Source organism: Choloepus didactylus, chromosome 8 (genome assembly GCF_015220235.1).
Source record: "Choloepus didactylus isolate mChoDid1 chromosome 8, mChoDid1.pri, whole genome shotgun sequence".
Classification (NCBI taxonomy): domain Eukaryota; kingdom Metazoa; phylum Chordata; class Mammalia; order Pilosa; family Megalonychidae; genus Choloepus; species Choloepus didactylus.
The window spans coordinates 38,643,228-38,653,537 of NC_051314.1; positions in this window are offsets into that span (position 1 = coordinate 38,643,228).

Sequence of the window (10,310 nt, forward strand, 5' to 3'; positions counted from 1 at the left end):
GTATCAACAAAATTTAAACCTCGTAATGTTTTATTTTAGGACGTGGAGGAATCTTCTTTGATTGATTTAAAACCAGGATATATGATCTTGTGTCAGTAGCAGATAAGTTAAAGATTTCTTAAAGGTAGGAAAGCAGCTTTTCAAAAAAATTTCTGAAACAATATTTCTTTGTACTCCTAAGCACAGGAAAATATGTAAGGCAGTTGGAATGGAATTCAATATTTCTCAAGCCACAGGATGATGGAAATAGTCAGCAAGGCATATTATATTTAAGCTGGGTAGAACACATGGTCTGCATCAGTGTAAGCCTGAATAATGCAGCTCACTATTTGTGTTCTATAATATTAGGCTCTAAATTCACTTTTTAAAACAAAAATCAAAGGCAAATTTAAACCTCAGGATGATATTTTTGAAAAGAATTCAAATAAATATATTGACAGTAATGCTATCAACCCATTGTTTACTTAAAAGAAAAATAATCTAAGGTTTTTACAGAAGAATTGAATGGAAGGAAATAAAATTTCTTGTATCTAAGGCTCCTAATTCACAACCCATAATGATAACTTCAGTTAAGTAGATATAACAGCAAGACATATGCCTGAGAACTGCTCAGCACCCCATCAAGCAATGAAGCAGAAGGTTGGGAGTGAGATGAAAGAGTAATTCTTTACTTTCTTTGCTCTTTCCTTCATTTCTGAAATACTGCTACCTCTTCCCCAGCATGTTCCTCCCTCCTAAGAGAGAGCCTTCTATTTGGTTTATATGTGGGTAAATTATTTTGCAATTAGACATTGTGCAGATTCTGTTTTTATTAGCCAGGTGGTCTTTGAGAATCAATGGACTGGAAGAAGCATTTAATCTCTGGAAAAACTCTTGGGACTGTAGCAAACATAATGTAGCATTTATCCAAGCAAACATTGCCTCCTGTCTTCATTTCAGTTTTTTTCTTCCATTCATAAAATAAAATCTCTAAATTAACTCCTTCACATGGTCATACCTAATTGACCCAAAACTCTGGAAGCTAATAAAGATAAACATGATCACAGACTTTGACCTTTTAAAAAAGATTTCGTCTTTCTCAACCATCATTTATTTCAATGTAGTTTGAGCTCACATGGCTTGGGAGGCGGAAAAGGGAGATTCTTAGGAATATCAGCCATTTTACTCTGTTAGCCAACTGATTTCATGCCTTTGGTGGAGTGTTCTATAAATCTAGATCTTGGCATAATATTATTTATAGTGTGATAAAACAAGAAAGAAAAATGAATACCAATTGGGTTTGGAGTGGGAGAAACCATTGTGTTATTTATTAGTGGATTCAATAGTTGAAATTCAGAATGAATTTTAAAAGTTCTGTTTTCCTATGACTAAGAATGGATGTCTTCAGAAGTTCAGAAAAAGTTCACATTACCCCTGAACAAATATGTTTTCCACATTTCATTGCCAGAATGGAGAGAAACAGAAGGGCCAGAAATTAGAGAAAAACTCTGATCTCACTCTGCGTTTCTGGCTTTCCCTAGAGGAGGAAGTACCAAAAATCACACTGGATAATCTAATGCTTTTTCCCATTGTTTTTGCCAGGAGTGAAAAGTATTTTGTATAGTACTACACCTAAACTAACAACAGACTTTATTGTTAGAAAATTTTAGATTTCTTCAAGCTCTCAGCCATTATCATATTTTCATATATCCAATTAAAGACTCAAATATTATTAAAAGTAGAAACCACAGCCCAAATGTAAAACAGATTTCATTTATATGGGAGTTAACATGATGTTCTTTTCCCCTAAGGGAAATGATTACTAAAAGGTATATTTTTATTTAGATTTAAAAATATAACTCTTTCCTTGGTCATTAAGAAATATTTGATTTGCTCTGAAGTGTGTTCATTACACTAACAAAAGTATCTTTGCCTTTTTATAAAATAAAATTTCATGGAAACCAGACAATCCACATAAAATTAAGCTGGGAGACATTGAGATGTTTTTTAAGTTATCCAAGTTGCAGCATTCGTTTGTTGGTTGGTTGGTCGGTTTATTTATGGCAGATACTGTTTTTCCCAGATAATATTAAATTGAACATCTATGGAAAATTTTCACCCACGGAATATGGATTTCGTAGTTTAACTAACTTGTTCTTCCATTACATCAGATATTTTTAAAGATTTTCAAGACAAATAGGAAAATGGTAGACATTGTTATGGTTTAGGACATAGGCAAAAACCTAACACTGAATTGGAATTCCAGCTTTACTACTGATAAGCTAATAGCATTAAATAAGTTGCCTATTTTCTGAACCTCAGTTTTCTCATCATTAATATGGTATAATAATACACACCTTCTTTGGTTGTTATAGGTAGTAAGTGAGATAAGCTGTAAAGTGCTGAGTGTAGTATCAGGACTAAGGTACGTGTTCCTTTCTTCTCTCCTCCCTCCATTTTCCCTTTCCCTTGCCATGTTTTCCTTCATTTCCTACATCATCTTTATTCTTGATCTTCAAAACTGTTGGTGAAATAACAATTATTTCACAAGCCTGCTATGCCTACATGGGCAGGGGCTGTATCTCTTCTTTGTCTTTCCCAGAGCTAGCACACTGTTAATTAGGTTCTAATAAATATTTGTAGTACGAATATTGAATGATTCTTATGCATGTGAGTGCAGCTCAAAAATCCAATGTCTAAAAGCCATATGTGGTTTAGAACACATTAGTTTCTTCCTTGCTATTTCAGAGCTTGCCGTTTTTAATTGGAATCATAGTTAACACAGGTGTCCTTATGACTGCTGAAAAAGTATCTCATTATTGACAACTCACCTACTAGATTGTAAACTCCACAAAGTCAGGAGGGTGTCTATTTTGTTCAATGATGTATCCCAGTACTGACAAAAAAAAAAGCCTCATATTTCATAGAGACTCACTAAAGAATTGTTTAATTAATGATTAAATCTAGAGCAAATGTAAGCAAAGGCTATTTGATTTTCACAGTCCATACTATGCAGGCTGCTATGTTATTTTACTAGAAGTTTTGCTTCAATTTTTGGCTACATTTTGCCTTTACCCTACGGTGGCTACCTGGAAATTCCACTATCCACTAGTATTTCCGGAGATTTATAATTTGATATGTTTATGCTAAAATACCCTTAATAGACAAACTCCTAGGACCAGTTATTCAGTGTTCATGCTTGACGTTTGCCATCCGGTGGAACTCCAATGCCATATTAATGGAAATAATTGATGCTTTCAATATGGCATCTGTTGGAGGTACAGGTCCAAGTCCTTTAAGAGATCGGAAAAACTTCTGTATTTCAGTCTATATTTTAGAAACAATAATTAGCCAACATTTATTTATCACCTACTATAAGGCAATCACTGGTTATGTGTTTCCTATATTATATTGTTTAACCTTTACAATACTATGTTTATTATGTTTACTACTCAACATACAGTGTAGGATTCCAACCCAGGCATTTTTGTTTTAGAGCCTGAAGTATGATGTATTGACTTTTGGGAAAACAGTATCAGTCTCCTAGACCCCAGAAGGACATTTCAATTAGTATCTAATGTTTTTATTTATTGGTGATAAGATGATGTCTGGTGGCAATAATTCAGAAGCACGGTTTAACTCTGTTGCTAGCTAAAACTTCCGCCTTTGTGGTAGCTTTTAGCTACATATCTCAGAAAAACGTATTTAAACTTAATCCATTCCTGTAGGTGTGAATCCTTGTAAGTAGACCTTTTGTTAAGGTTATTTCAGTTAAGGTGTGGCCCAGCTGAATCAGGATGGGTTTTAATCCTATTACTGAAGGCCTTATAGGGAAGGTCACAGACAGAGAGAAAACCACAGGGAGCAGCCAGAAGCTGGCAGTCAACAGAACCCGGAAAAGAAAGAAGATGCTGCCCTGTGCATTGCCATGTGACAGAAAAGCCAGGGACTGAGGATCGTGGGTAGCCAGTTCCACAACCCTACAGTCTTCTGGGAGAAAGCATTGCCTCATAACACCTTGATTTTGGACTTCTGCTTACCTTAAAACCGTGAGCCAATAAGTTCCCATTGTCTAAGTCAGCATGTATTTGTTTTAGCATCCAGAAAACTAAACCAGCCTAAGGACTGGATTCTCCTAGGGCAGCCTGTAATAAAATCTCATTGTTCTTTATTGTCACCAAGTATGTACCAATGAATGACATGTATTTTTTCCTTATATTTCTAATTAGAAATATACATACCCATTGCAAACGAGGTAAAAATAAAGAAGAAAATTAGCAGAAATAAATAATCACTAATAACCACTAGCTACCATCAACCACAGTTAACATTTCTATAAATATATACTCATACACACATACATGTATACAACATTATACATAATTTTATACTGTATACATAATTTTATATCTTACTTTTTTCTTTTATTTAAAATATAGAGTTACAAGAGTTAATAACATATTCCCATGTCAGTAAAACTTATTTAAAATATTTTTATTAGCTGTCTAATAAGCCACTATACGGACTTATCATAATTTACTCAACCAAAATCCTGTTGTTGAAAATGTATGTTGTTTCCAATTTCTATCTATTAAATCTCATTAATGGAAATGTGAATATGTTTGAATTAAAGATCTTCTCCCCTATTTTCTGTCATGTGTAAGGCCAGCTACACAAAGTACATTGTTCCTGGATAACTTCTTCCAGGATATTTGATTGATGTTCATCTTCTACTGATTGAAAATCATGCCAGAAAATATATTGTGCAAGGTCCTTAGCACAGCATAAAAAGTAACTATATAGAAAAGATAAAGGAATACTATTTCTATGAGAAATGTTATTATACCTCACTAGTAGTAGGAAATAAAATAAACAGAACATGATTCATTTTGCATTATGTAATGTAGTAAATGATTAGTAACAAGTAAATGGCTATCTTTATTGTACAGAAGAGTATAGATCATTGAGAGAAACAGGTTTTAATATTCTTACAATTTTTATTATTTCAATTCCCATCTCTTCAGATACATTGTTTCATTTTCTCTTGTGCTTATTTGGTGTATGAGAGCAAATATATATAAAAGTTTTTTAATTGAAAAAAAGAGACAAAGTGAATTCATTGATTTACATATTTTATTGCATTATTCCAAGATAACTGAATGCAATGATTTTGTCAGTGCCAAATTAAAATAACAAAAAATATTTTCAAAATTTTGCTTAAGCACTAGACTTTCTCTATAGCATTATGCAGACTTCCCTCTACAAATCCCAATAAAACAATCCTAGAATTATTCTGTACTGACAAATTGTTTCATTAACAATGAGGTAAGTTTGATATATTATTTCAAGTACTGTTTCTTCTACCTCACAAGTTCAACCAAAATCATTCCAATGCTTTCCAAATCATGAATTTTTCATTTTAAATAAATTACTAAAACCTCATTAGGTGGAGCATTTGAAGCTTTGTCAGCAATAGTCAACATTGTATTTCCCCACTTTAAAAGGTTTTTCAAAAATATGTTTTCTCATTCTGTAGATATATGTTCTGCAACACCAGTGGACACATGAATCTAGATTGTGTTGACATGCTCACATGTATATTCTTTTTAACTTTATAGTTGACTGTGGAAAAAATTCTGGTGATACCAGTGTTTTTACATTTGCTTTTTCAATACTCTTTGATAGAATATTTTTGGTGCTTTTTATGATTTTAAATGCTTTATTTTATAAAACTGCCTCATAAAGTTTTTTTTTTTTAATCTCCCTATTAACGATTACAGTTTTTCTTTATTTCTACCATGAGCTTTAAAAGAGCATGACTGCCATTCTGCTAAAATGTGTTTAAAATTTTCATCTTTAACAATGTGTGTTTAGAGTAACATTGAATCCAATACTTGGCCCTGACTTTATAAGTCACCTGTATTTTTTTAAAAATAATTTAAAGTTCTATGCTCTCCCAGAAATGCAAAATATGTATCTACTATGTTGTACTAATTTGTGCAAAGTATCAAATGGTGTTTATGGCTTCTCTCCATTTTTGCACGGTTTCAGAAAATGTGTCAGGCTGAGGTTTATTATTAATATCGTTTCACCTGTGGTCTCCTGCAGATTCACAAGACTGATTCTTATTAGAACAAAAACGAAGACTAAGAAATTCTTAACAGCCTTTTTGTGCCTTTTTTTTTGGCAGTTTGTTGCTTAAAATTTTCTTAGAAATTCTTGAATTCTTACTTACAGCATACTGGACACTTCCTCCTTAATGGACAACTACAAAACACTATATACTATTTAGAAGCAAGAACAACTACCCCATGCCCATGATAATATATGCCCATGATAATGATAATAAATGGACTATCGCAGAGCCAGAATATTTCATATATAGACTGAAAATCATTCATCATTCAAATTTGGACACTCTCGGGTATGAAAATGGATACTATTAATAATTATGCCAGCACAAGTTGCATGAAATAGGTCTGCTTCCAACAAACAGGTCATATGTTAAACCTACTTACAAGGAACGTGCACCATAGCTGTGTTGCTGACCTTAGCACAGGACAAATCGGCAGACAATGCTGTGTTTGTCCCTTGAAAAATTTCATGACAATTACCTAGAACCAATGAGTTTATGTTAGAATTTCTGAATAATTTTACTATTTACCAACCCAACAGAAGTATTTTTATTTTAACACCAGGTTCAGCATGCATGCACATACTATTTTACCTGGTGTGACTCTTCCTCCATAATTTGGGCATGTACAAAATGTCAAATCACTTCCCCCCCTTTAGATCAAAGTGATTTTGACAGGGAGTCTCTGTTCCTTAGAGCAGACAAGAAATTAAGTTGCAGTCATGACCTTATTCCCCTCTTCCCAACTCAGTATAATTCAAGGTTCAAGGGTCTTTTGTCCAAACTGAGTTCTCTCTTAGACATCCGTTGTCTAGATCTCCGTGTACCTTCTGCTCAGCAGCTCTGTTCTTCTTTGTCTTTTTGAACAAAGGAATATTTGCAAGATGCAGTCTCCATTAATGCATCTCTCTTCTATTTCTCCTGGTGCTTCAAGGTTCTTGGTCTGCACTCGCAGAAATAGTGGACCTTTAGTTTCTATTTTGTCTTGAGGAAAAATTTCCACCACCGCTGCCGCCACCACCACCCCATCTTGCCATTTCTCCCTCTCTTCTTTTATATGCCTCAATGTTATTTTTAGGTAACTTAGGTTTTCCAAAAAATACAGTTGGAAAGAGAATTGGTACACAGGCTATACAACACAGACATTTTCTGGGGCAAAGGAGTGCAATGTCTGTTTAGCCTCTTTGAATGGAGGGAATATATAGGTATAACAAGAGCAAACCACAAATTAATACTTCAGGAGATTATCCTATGATTCTTCCATATTCTTCATTGGTGAATCAGATCTAAGGAGAGTATGTTTCCATATACCACACCTCTACCTAGACGCAGAGTAAAAGCCTACAGTTACTCAATCTGTAATGTCTAAAATTAGTATAGGTGGTTTTCTGACCCTTCTTGTGCAGAGAGAGAAAGTAAGGGAGAAAGGAGATCGAAAGGGCTTCTAAGGTACAAAATGAAAAAGAAAACACACCAGTGACTTCTTTGACCCAGTCCCCTTGATGTGGAAGACGTTGGCATTGGGAAAGCAGTGTCTTCTTTTTTCTCCCACATGTATTACCAAAGTAGCATTTCAACATCATTTTCAAGTTTAAACCTCTACTTATCATAGTTAAGCATATGCTGTTTTGTACAAACCAAACCCCATAGCATATACTTATCCCAGAGAAATGACAACCTCATTTTCCAAAAAATAAAGGAGGCACAGATAAAACGGGTTGAATCTGTAGTTAGGGATGGATGCTGGCATGTCAAGAATTCCACTGACTGGTTGTTAGTAGCAAAAGTCTATTTTTGCTACAAAATTTTAATATGCTTCCCAATTTTGTAGATACATATTTATAAATCCCATGGACATCAACAAGGAAAAACAAAATAGTTTTTCTTCATATGAATGTTATAATTGATAATTATATAGCTCTTTAGGTACTTTAATATTTATATCTAAATTTAAGTTTTTTTTAATCTCATTCATTGTGCCTCCTAAAGACTATTCTTAGTAGAAAAAACGGTGTAAGTGTACAAGGAAGATTTTCTTTTTAAAATATAATTATATTTAGGCTTTTTTAAAAATTCATTTTGTTGAGATATATTTAGTTTTTATATTTTCCCTCCATAAATATAATCCCATTTTTTCATGTCTTACAGAAAAAATTTGACAAAACATCGACTAGTCCAATAATTCTGGTAATGAGACAAATCTTATAGAAAGGCATAATATCATCATTGTCCCATAATTAGTTCACACTTATGGGGAAATATGGATCTATTTAGTACTAAATTATTTTAATAGAATGAGTTTAGGTATGATCTCTATCCTGAAACAGCTAACATTGCAAAAGACAAATAAGGCCAAGGAGTACAAATGCGATGGTTACGTTTGAGTGTGTGTGGGGGGCTGGGGGAGGCGGTACATTAGACTCTGATTAACTGCATAATAAATTTTGCATATCTGGGGGATGTTGAATGAATTCAGATGGGATGTTTTGATATGTGGTGGTCACGCAGTGATTAGGAACACCCACTTAACGGTATAAAATTTCACTGAGACTGAAAGTACAAGAAAGGAATAATTTGGGACATAGAGATACGTTTTCAGAAGAGGAAAGGAATCACAGTATTTGAGATCTGTCAGTGATCTCACAGCAAGTCATAGCAAGAGGGGATTGCAGAGTGCAGGTTTCCTAACTCTCAGTTACTTCTGAACGTTTTCTACAATAGAAGTACTAGAAAAGTAAAACAGAACCTTCTCAAATTTTGAACAGAACTTCCCGCTTTGAAGCTATGAGTCACTGTGCACACAGCTTAACTAAATTTTAGTCATAATAAGAGGTAAATTTCCCAAAAGAGAGCTGTAGCTTAACTCTGAGTGAAGGGTTCCAGTGTCCATTTACATTTCCCTCAGGCCAACCAATTTCCCCTTTGACCAGACATGGATTTGCAGACAGCAGGTCCCTGTGGTGTGGCAGAGAGCCTTCCCTGCCTCCTGGGTCATTCCTTCTCCCCAGTGGAATTTGGAGTAGGAGACAAAAGTGCAATCTTTCAAGTTTCATGCTTTTCCTCTCTATGACCAAAAAAAAAAAAAAGAAGAGAAAAAAAAAAAAAGGAAGGAGTATTGAATCATTCATTCAGAGAGGTTTTATTGACTCCCTGCTTATTTTAATGTTTGAGGTACTTAATTGAATTTAGCCTTATTTTTAAGCCAACCTTTGGAATCCTGTACATTAACTTGTCCACTATTCATCTTAACTACTTCAAGGGTAAAGTTGGTCATTGAAGTTGGCCATTCGGTTCACGTCTCTGAACAATTTAAAATTCTTCAAGGATTCCCACTGAATATATCCTAAAGTTCAAAATCTCTAGGATATTTTACAAAGCCTTGCTGACTTGGTCCCTACTTACTTCTTTAATCTAGTCTCTAGTCACATTTGCTATCTTCTATAATCTAGTTTCCCCAACATATTTTCAATTCCTCCAAAGCTACAAAGCACCGTGTCTACCTTTAGTTTCAATATTTATCATAACAATTGTAATTATTTGTGCCTCTTCTTAAAGACAGCAACTGTATGTCATTTGTCTGTACCTCTTAGTTCTGCCAGTAGGGCCTATACCTCTTAGTTCTTGGAGCAAGTCTTATGTGCTTCTCTTGTACCAAATAACACATTTTTTTTTTTTTTATCCTGAAAATTGCTTACTTGTCTTACTCACTACATGTTGCATTCTTGGAATGGGATGAAGTTGCTCTGTGTCATGTCTGAATCCCCAGAACTGAACACAGCACCAAGTATTTAGAAATAGCATAATAACCGTTTACTGAATTTTTGTTGGATAAATAAACCGTCTCCTTTACTCTTCCATAAGCACCCCTATAACTACTCTTCTGTTCACAGACTTTTCCTTCTGTAAAATTCATTTCAGGCTAGTGCTTAGCACAGTGCCTGTTGAATAGTAGATACTTAAAAAGCATGCATTGACTGAATGAATTAAAAATTCTCCCAATCAAATTCCAACTTGTTCCTATAATCTGCCCTAATTCCCATCTAGAGGTGATTTCTCCCTACTCTGCATTCCCCCAAAATTATTTGCTAGGAGATTCATTTGGTCAACATTGGGTATTCTCCATATTTCTTGGAAATTATTTAAATATTTTATTTATTGAGAAATATATTTTGTATCTTTATTCTTCATTCTGATCCTA